Genomic DNA, 10,134 nt, shown 5'->3' on the forward strand with positions numbered 1-10,134 from the left:
CAAGAATTATTATTGGTCCATGGGTCATCAGAATTTGGTTTAAGCTTTTAGACTTCAACTATTCTAATAGGGGTATAATGGTGTCTTATTGTTTTGATTTTCAAATTCCTAATGACAAATGATGGTAAGCATCTTTCATATGATTATTTTCCATCTGCATATCTTCTATTTTTTCTCTGTTTTCTATTTCTCCACATCTACATTTTTTCTGAGTCCCTGTCTGTGCAGTTAAGGAAAGGAAATTTTTCAAGTACATCTCAGTTTATTTTACTTTATTTTTAAATAAACTTTATTTTTTAGAGCAACTTTAGGTTCATAGCAAAATTGAACAGAAGATACAGAGATAACCTATACACTCCCTGTCCCCACACATGCAGAGACTCTCTCATTATCAACATTGCCACCAGAGTGGTACATTTGTCACAATTGATGAACACAAATCATATCTTTTTAGTGAGATTTCTGTCTAGATCTTTTGGTCATTTTTAATTGTGCTGTTTTCTTCTTGCTGAGTTTTAAGAATCCTTTGTATATTTTGGATAATAGTCCTCTATCAGGTGTGTGTTTACAAATACATTTTCCCAGATTGGGACTTTTCATTCCCTCAAGAATAGTTTTTGCAAAGCAGAGAATTTTCTTTTTAATAAAGTACAACTCATCGTTTGTTTTTTTTATTCACAGATCATGTATTTGGTGTTGTATTAAAAATTTAAATTCATAAAGAGCTAATATTTTTCAAGTAATTTTCTAGTTTTGTATTTTATATTTAATTTTCTTATACATTTTGTGTTGATTTAGGTGAAACATCTACAGTATATATCTAATTTTATTGGTATATAGACATCAAACTCTTCTAGCATCATTTATTGAAAAAGACTATGATTTTTCTATTGAATTGCCTTGGTTCTTTTTCAAAGATCAGGTGAGTATAATTGTGTGGGTCTTACCTTCTTTGGAGCTCTCTATTCTGTTCCATTGATCCATGTGTGTATTCTTTTGCTAATGCCATGCTGTGTTGATTACTGTACCTTTAGAGTAAGTCCTGAATTTTGATAGTGTGAATCCTCCAACTTTGTTTTCCTTCATCTTTGGTATTGTGCTGGCAATAGATTATTTGTCTTTCCATGTAAATTTTAGAATCAGTTTCTCAATATATAAAAAATAGCTTGCTGGGATTTTGATTGGAATTGTGTGGATCTGTAGATCAAGTTGGGAAGAACTGCATCCTAATAATATTGAGTCTTGTGACCCATGATCACAAACTATCTTTCCTTTTCTTAGTTCTTTTGATTTCTTTTAGAGTTTTGTAGTTTGACATATAGGTTTGTGCATATTTTGTTAGATTTATTTTTAAATATTCATTGAGGCACTGGTGCTATTGTTAATGTTCTTTTTAAAATTTCAAATTTCAGTACTTCATTTATGGAATATTTAAAAGTAATTGACTTATACATATTAACTTATATATATTAATCCTGTGGCCCTGATACACTGGCATATTCATTCCTGGAAGTTTTTTGGGGATATTCTACATAGACAATAATATCATCTGCAGATTAAGACAGTTTGATTTCTTCCTTAGAGATTCATATACAATTTATTTCCTTTTCTTGTCTTATTGCACTAGTAGGATTTCTAGTATGGTGTTAAATAGGAATACTAAGAGAAGACATTCTTTCCTTGTTACAAATCTGAGGAGGAAGCATGATGTTAGCAGTGGGTTTTTCAAAGATGTTTTTTATCAAGTTTAGGAAATTCCCTTCACATCCCAGTTTGCTGAGTTTTGTTTGTTTTTTTTTTATTGTGAATGGGTGATGAATTTTGTCAAATGCTTTTTCTTCATCAATTGATATGATCATATTATTTTTTCCCTTAGCTTATTCATATCATCGGTTACACAGATTGATTTCAAATGTTGAACCAGCCTTGAATATCAGGAATAAATTCCACTTGGTCATAGTGAATATCTTCATATACAATATTGGATTTAATTTGTTCATATTTTGATGACAATTTTGGTATCTGTAGTCATGATATATATTGTTCTGTGTTTTTACTTTCTTGTAATATCTTTCTCTAGTTCTGGTATAATGCTAGCCTACTAAAATAAATTAGGATGTGTTCCCTCTGCTTCTATTGTTCTGGAAGAGATTTAATGCATTGATATAATTTCTTCCTTAAATATTTGCTAGGTTTCCCAGTAAAGTGATGCTGGCCTGGTGTTTTTTCTTTTGGAAAAATATAATTAAATATTGATTTAATTTTCTTAATAGATATAAATAGTCATATTTAGATTATCTATTTTTTCTTGTTTGATATTTGGTAGTTTATTCCTTAAGCATTGTTCTATTTCATCTAATTAATCAATTTGCTGAGCATAAAATTATTCATATTATTCCTTTATTATTCTTTAATGTTCATGGGATTCATAGTGAGGACATCACTGTCATTTATGATATTGATAAATTGTGTCTACAGTATGCCACCCTTATCAACAGACCACCAATAGATGCCTGAAACTGTGGATAGGACCAAACCCTATATATACTGTGGTTTTTCCTATACATATATGCCTACGATAAAGTTTAATTTCTAAATTAAACACAGTAAGAGATTAACACCAATAACTAATAATAAAATAGAGCAATTAAAACAACATACTGTAATAAAAGTTATGTGAATGTGGTCTTTATCTCCGTCCCTCTCAATCTTATTGTACTGTACTCACCCTTTTTCTTCTGTGGTGATGTGAGATGATAAGATACCTACTCTTATGAGATGAAGTGAGGTGAATGATGTAGGCACTGTGATGTAACATTAGGCAACTACTGAACTTCTGCCAATACATTAGAATGAGGATCACCTACTTCCAGACTACAGTTGACCATGGGTAAGAGAAACCATGCAAAGTGAAACCATGAATAAAGAGAAAATACCTTACACTTTTTCCTTGGTTAGAGTGACTAATTAATTTATCAATTTGTCTGGTATTTTCAAAGAACCAAACTTGGGGTTTGTTAATTTACTCTATTACTTTTTTTTTGCTTTTGATGTCACTGACTGCTGCTCTAATTTTATTATTCTTTTCTTTTTAAATCTCCTTGATTTAGGTTTTAATTACTCTTCTTCTCTAAGGTGGGAATTTAGGTTATTGATATAAATGTTTTATTCTTTTCTAAGATAAGTGTCTAGGACTATAAGTTCTAAGCAAAGTTTTTGTTGTAATCCATGAATTTGATAAGTTATATTCATGGTTAGTTCAAAATATTTCTTCAATTTCTTTTGAGACTTCTTATTTGACCCAGTTGTTATTCCGAAGTATGTTGGTTACTAATATTTTGGGATTTTTCCTGCTATCTTTCTGCCATTGATTCCTAGTTTAATTCCATTGTGGTCTGAGAATACACTTTGTGTCATTTCTGTCTTTTTAAATTTGTTCAACTGTATTCTATGGCCAAGAATACGATCTATCTTGCAAAATATTTTATGTGAGCCTCAGAAAAATGTATATTCTGCTGTTAAATGGAATAATCATTCTAAAAAAGTCAATTTCATCAAATCAATTATAATGCTCTTCAGATCAAACAATATTCTTACTGATTTATTGCCTGCTTGAAATATCAAATACCAACAGAGGGGTTTGAAGTTCTCAACTATAATAGTAGGTTTGTCTATTTCTCCTTATGATTCTATCAGTTTTTGCCTCATGTATTATGATGCATATACATTTGGGATTGTTATACCTTTTGGAAAGTTAACCCCTTTTCATTATGTAACGTACCCTTTATTCCTAAGAATTTTCCTTGTTTTGAGGACTGCTTTGCCCAAAATAAATACAGCTACTCCAGCTTAATTTTTATTTGTGTTAGTATGGTGCATTTTTCTCCATCTCTTTACTTTGAACATTTCTGGGACTTTATATTTAAAGTGAGTTTCTTGTAGATAATATGTAGTTAGGTTTGGTTTTTTTCATACACCCTGATAATCTCTATCTTTAATCCATGTATTTAGACTATTTACATTTAAAGTGATTGTTGATATAGTTAGTTTAATATCTACATTGTTTATAACTGTTCTCTTCACTGCATTTATTCTGTTTCTTATTTTTCCCTCATTTTCTTTCTTCTCTAGTTTTAATTGAGCCTTTTATATGATTTTATATTATCTTTTCTCAAAATATCAGTTGTACTTCCTTAATGCTTTTAGTGACTACCCTCAAATTTCAATACACATTTTTAAATAATTTAAATCTATCTTCAAATAAAAACTATACAATTCATGTATAGTCTGGGTACCTTATAACACAGTATGTGTAATACAGATACCTTATAACACAGTATTTTTAACTTCTCCCTCTCATTCTATATAATATTCTTGTCAATTATTTCATTTATCTCTATGCTATAATAACTCAATATAACTATTATATTATTCTAAGTAAATAGTTACAAATTAGACCAATTAAGACTAAGAAAACTAAAACTTTTTTACTACTTTTACTTATTCCTTCTCAGAGACATTCCTTTCTTTGCATAAATCTGAATTTCTGACTTACATAAATTTCCTTCTGCCTAAAGAATTTCTTACAATATTTCTTGCAGAACTGGTCTGCTGGTAATGTATTTTCTCTGTTTTTGTTTGTCTGAAAAAACCTTGTATCTATTTTACTTTTGAAGCTCAATATTATTAAATAGAAAGTTCTAGATTAGTGGGCTTTTTCTTTCAACCCTTGAACTATTTCACTTCACTGTTTTTGTGGCTGAGAAGCCCCTATAAGTTCTGTCTTTGTTCCTCTACTTCTTTGTTTTGCTCCAGCTTCTTTCAATATTTTCTCTGTTTTTGGTTTTCTGCAGTTTGAAAATAATATGTCCAGATGTGTTGTTGTAGTTGCTGTTTGTTTTATTTTGGTTTGGTTTGCTGTCATTTAACCTGTCCTCTGAGCTTCCAGGATCTGTAATTTCATGTATGTCATTTATTTTGGAAAATTCTTGGCCATTTTATTCCTTTAAATATTTCTTCTTTTTTGTTCCTGCTTTCTTCTGTGTTTAAATTACACGTATATTATACTTTTTAATATTGTTTCACAATTCTTGGAAGTTCTGTTCTTTTTCTTCTGCCATTCTTTTTTCCTTTTGCATTTCAAACTGAAAAGTTTCTATTGACCTGTCTTTAAGCAGCCTTTCTTTGCTTCATTGTGTGTGGTCTACTGATGAGTCCACCAAAGAAAGGCATTCTTCATTTCTGCTAAGTGTTTTTGTTTTTAGCATTTTTTTAAATCTTTTTTAGAGATTCTATCTCACTTTCATCTCTGCTTTCATTACTCCTCTGTTCTTGTATGTTTATTTTTCCCATTACACACCTTAATATGAAAGTAATTGTTATTTTAGATGTCTTGTCTCATGAAAATGTTGCTGTGGTTATAGGTGCCAGAGACGCTAAATTCCTCTATCATCTTTGTTTTCTGTCTCTTTTCTTGACTTTGGACTTCTCTGAGTACTCTTCTTCAGAGAATGTCTGTGCCATACAGCACTTTCAGCTGTAATACACTGTTGATATTATACTGGAGACTTGTTAGCATTGTGATAAGGTATGAGGAAAGGGGGATATCCCATAACATTCTGGTTAAATCTCAGTTTCTTAGGTACCTGTGTCTCAGGGCTGTGACCTTCCCAAGTGTTTCCCCGGGACTTCTTTTCCCTGACTGTATCATTCCCAATCTATTTCCTTATGGTCCTGGCATCTATTGACTATGTTTTTTGTTTTGTTTTGCTTTCTCCCTTAGTCAAGAAAAGGAAGATAAGAATAGAATGAAGTGTGAGAAATGCTTTTCCCCCACCTGTGATAATAATCCAGTGAACTTTTCTTTCCTTGGAGATTGGCCTTTCTTACAGAGAACCCTCAGGATGTATTTCACAATGATTACTCTTCCACTCTTTCAGTTCTTTCAGCTATCATCCATTGTTATTATACTATAGTCTTGTTGACGAGGTGATAAGGTATGGGGAAGTGAACCATTCTATAATCTTATGATTAAATTTCTGTGTTTTAATGGGCCTGTCTCTTACTGTGACCTTCACAAGTGCTTCTCCAGAGGTATTGCTTTTTTGTTTTTTCCTTTCCGTATAGGTGAGATAGGAAGGCTAAAGAGGACTGGAGANGTTTTCCTTTCCATACAGGTGAGATAGGGAGGCTAAAGAGGACTGGAGAAATGCCTTTCTCTAGCTGGAGTAAGCTTTTTTTTTTTTTTTTAAAGATTTTATTTATTTATTTGACAGAGATAGAGACAGCCAGCGAGAGAGGGAACACANTGTTTTAATGGGCCTGTCTCTTACTGTGACCTTCACAAGTGCTTCTCCAGAGGTATTGCTTTTTTGTTTGTTTTCCTTTCCGTATAGGTGAGATAGGAAGGCTAAAGAGGACTGGAGAAATGCCTTTCTCTAGCTGGAGTAAGCTTCTTATAAGTCTTTTTCCCTTGAAAATGGGACTTTGTTTTGGTTACATTTCACAATGATTAAAATTCCCTTGCCCCTAGCATAGGCTTAAGGGGATATTTCTCAGCTCTTTATCCTTAGAACTAGGTGGGGTTTTTAGAGGTAATAATGCATGAAACTGTGCTCCCCTACCCCCCACGACTGTACCCCCAAGTTGTTGCTCACTCTCATTCTTATNAGTAAGCTTCTTATAAGTCGTTTTCCCTTGAAAATGGGACTTTGTTTTGGTTACATTTCACAATGATTAAAATTCCCTTGCCCCTAGCATAGGCTTAAGGGGATATTTCTCAGCTCTTTATCCTTAGAACTAGGTGGGGTTTTTAGAGGTAATAACGCATGAAACTGTGCTCCCCTGCCCCCCACGACTGTACCCCCAAGTTGTTGCTCACTCTCATTCTTATTCATAGCCATCTTCCAGCAACTCATCATTTATTCATACCATTTAAGTGTTTCTAACAGTTATGGCTCCCCTATCTTCTCCTTCAGGTAAACAGATCTCAGCTGTGACTCTCTGGATTCTCCTGTCCCCCAGATTTTGAGATGGTGATTTGGCCTGCAAACTTAGTTTTCTAGTGAATCCAAGTAAGTGACTGATTTTCAGTTTGTTTAGCCTTTTTTTTTTCCTGGTAAGGACAGTAGCAATGGCTTCCAAACTCTTTACATGTTGGAACTAAAGTTAGAAGTCCATGGATATTAATTAGTTAAACATAAGCAAGTATGACCTCTAAACTCATGATTAGCCTAACAAAAGAACATAGATCTTAAAAGGGACACACATTAATGTGTTAATTTGAAATGGTGACAAGCGCTATAAATGTAAGGAATAGAGTACTATGAAGAAGAAAAACAGGTGATAATTTAGATTGGTGTTCAGGGAAGGCTTTTGGGGGGAAGAAATAATAAAACTAAGACCTGAAGAATTAATAAGACTGGGACACCTAGGTGGCTCAGTTGGTTAAGCTTCGCCCTCCCCCAGCACCACTCCGCCCACCACCCATGCTCTATCTCTCACTCTCTCTCTCTCTCTCTCTCAAATAAATAAATAAATAAAATCTTTAAAAAAAAAGGATTAATAAGATTTGGAGTGTGAGGGAACAGTGTGTAAGAAGACTCAGAGATAGAAAAGAGCTGGACTCAATTATTTGCTTAATTTGTGACAAGAGCAAGAGCAGCAGTAGTTCTGAATGGGTTAGAGTAGCGGGCAGCAGTTTGAGCAGGTATATTAGGCCATGCATGTTAAACAGTGTTACTCTGTGTGCCTAAGAGAGCCATCAAAGAGTGTTAAGCAGTGAAATGATCTCCTCATGTTAGATTTATTCTTGCCACAGTGTGAAAAACTGATTAAAGTGAGGACAACAGAAATGGAGGCACTAATTAAGAAGCCACAGNGTGGTAAATGTATATTATAAACTCTAGGAAAACCACTTTTTAAGAAGCATGATATATTCTAAGAAAGGAGAAAAAAACAGAATCATATAAAAATGCTCAAGTAAAACCATAAAAGGCAGAAAAAGAATGGAAAACACAAAGAGGAACAAAGACAAGGGCAATAAGTAGAAAACAGTAATGAGGGGCGCCTGGGNGTTAGATTTATTCTTGCCACAGTGTGAAAAACTGATTGAAGTGAGGACAACAGAAATGGAGGCACTAATTAAGAAGCCACAGTATTAGTTCAGGAAGTGGATGCTGGTGGCTTCATCCAAATTCATGACAGTTGGAGAAGGAAAAATAAGTAAACTGCTTCTGGATGCAGTTTTGGATATAAAACAACAACACTGGTAATTACCTTTTAAACAGATGATCTAGGGCCAGTTTCCAGTTCCACATGTAAGGAGCTTGAAAGTCACCACTCCTCCTTACCAATAAGCAAAAAGCTAAACAGACTGAAAAAATCATCAACTCTTTCTGGATCTGTAAGGGAGAAGATGGCATGTGAAAGCCTCTGCTCCCAAGATTCAAGACGGTTTCCACTCACGAGAGGGAACCTCTGCAGAAAATATTACAGGGACAGGAAAACCTTAACTGCAATTGCTGAACAGCTGGAGGTTCAGTGTGGACAACTCCAAGAGTTAAAATCTCCAGGGGGGCCATCGGAGAAGTCTCCACATTATTGTGAGATGTACTTCTAGAAGCTAGACTTCAAGTTCCCACAGTAAATATTGGAGAAACATCCTTCCATGTTTCCTGTAGGGGAAGGGGAAGGAGCCATTTTGATTTACACCAGAGCACTCTGTTCTTCTTAACAAGGCCTACACCCAGGATAAACCAGTTAACCAGAGCCTAACTTTTGGGGTATTATTAGATCCTAACAGACCTGGGAAAAGGGAAATAGCTAACTCCAGCCCACTCTAGCCATTTCATGTCACCCAGTGGCGGGGGGCGGGGAGGGGGAGACTGGGAAATACTTGCGAATTTCACAGTTCAAAGGCATAGACTCACTGAAAGCCTGGGACTTAATCATAGGACTATAGAACGTGCCCCCTCTTCCAACACCTTACCAACATTTTACTAAAGGACCATAAAACAGTTCCTTCTACCTGGTACATTATGTTCAGCTATCATGAAAAAATTGCAAGGCATACCAAAAGGCAAAAAATACAGTGTGAAGAGAAAAGTAAGCATCAGAATCAGACAGGGCAGGAATTATCAGATTAAGAATTTAAAATGATTATGATTAATATGCTAAGTGCTCTAATAAATAAAGTAGACAGCATGAAAGAACAGATGGGCAATGCAAGCAGAGAAATGTAAATCCTAATAAAGAACCAAAAAGAAATGCTAGAGATCAAAAACACTGTAACAAAAATGAAGAATGCCTTTGATGGGCTTACTAGTACACTGGACAAGTGAGGAAAGAATCTCTGCACTTGAGGATATATAAATAGAAACACTGGAAACTGAAAAGCAAGAGAATAAAGACTAAAAGAAAACAGAACAGAATATCCAAGGACTGTGAGAAAACTACAAAAAAGTATAACATATGCATAATGGGAAGGCCAGAAGAATAAGAAAGAGAAAAAGAAACAGAAGAAATATTTGACATAATAAGAACAGAGAAATCCCCCAAATTCATTTCAGACACCATACCACAGATCCAGGAAACTCAGAGAACATCAAACAGGATAAATGCTCAAAAAACTACATCTAGGTATATCATTTTAAAACTACTAAAAATCAAAGATAAAGAAAAATCCTGGAAGAAGCCAGAGGAAAAAAATAAAACCTTACTTAGAGAGGAACAAAGGTAACAATTATATCCAACTTCTCAGAAACCATGCAAGCAAGAGGAGAGTGAGGTGAAATATTTTAAGTATGGGGAGAAAAAACCACCAACCTAGAATTTTGCACCTACAAAATTATACTTTAACAGTGAAGAAGAAACAAAGACTTCTTCAAACAAATGTTGCGAGATTTTGTTCCAGTAGACCTACCTTGCAAGAAATGTTAAAAGAGTTTCTTTAGAGAGAAGGGAGATGATATAGACCCAAAACTCAGAGCTACATAAAGAATGGAAGGGTACTGGAGAATGAACAAGTGCAGGTAAAATTAAAACTTTTATTTTTCTTATTCCTAATTGATCTAACAGTGAAAATTTGTTCAAAATAATAGCAATGATGTATTTATGATGGATATATATAATGCT

Source organism: Ailuropoda melanoleuca, chromosome 2 (genome assembly GCF_002007445.2).
Source record: "Ailuropoda melanoleuca isolate Jingjing chromosome 2, ASM200744v2, whole genome shotgun sequence".
Lineage (NCBI taxonomy): Eukaryota > Metazoa > Chordata > Mammalia > Carnivora > Ursidae > Ailuropoda > Ailuropoda melanoleuca.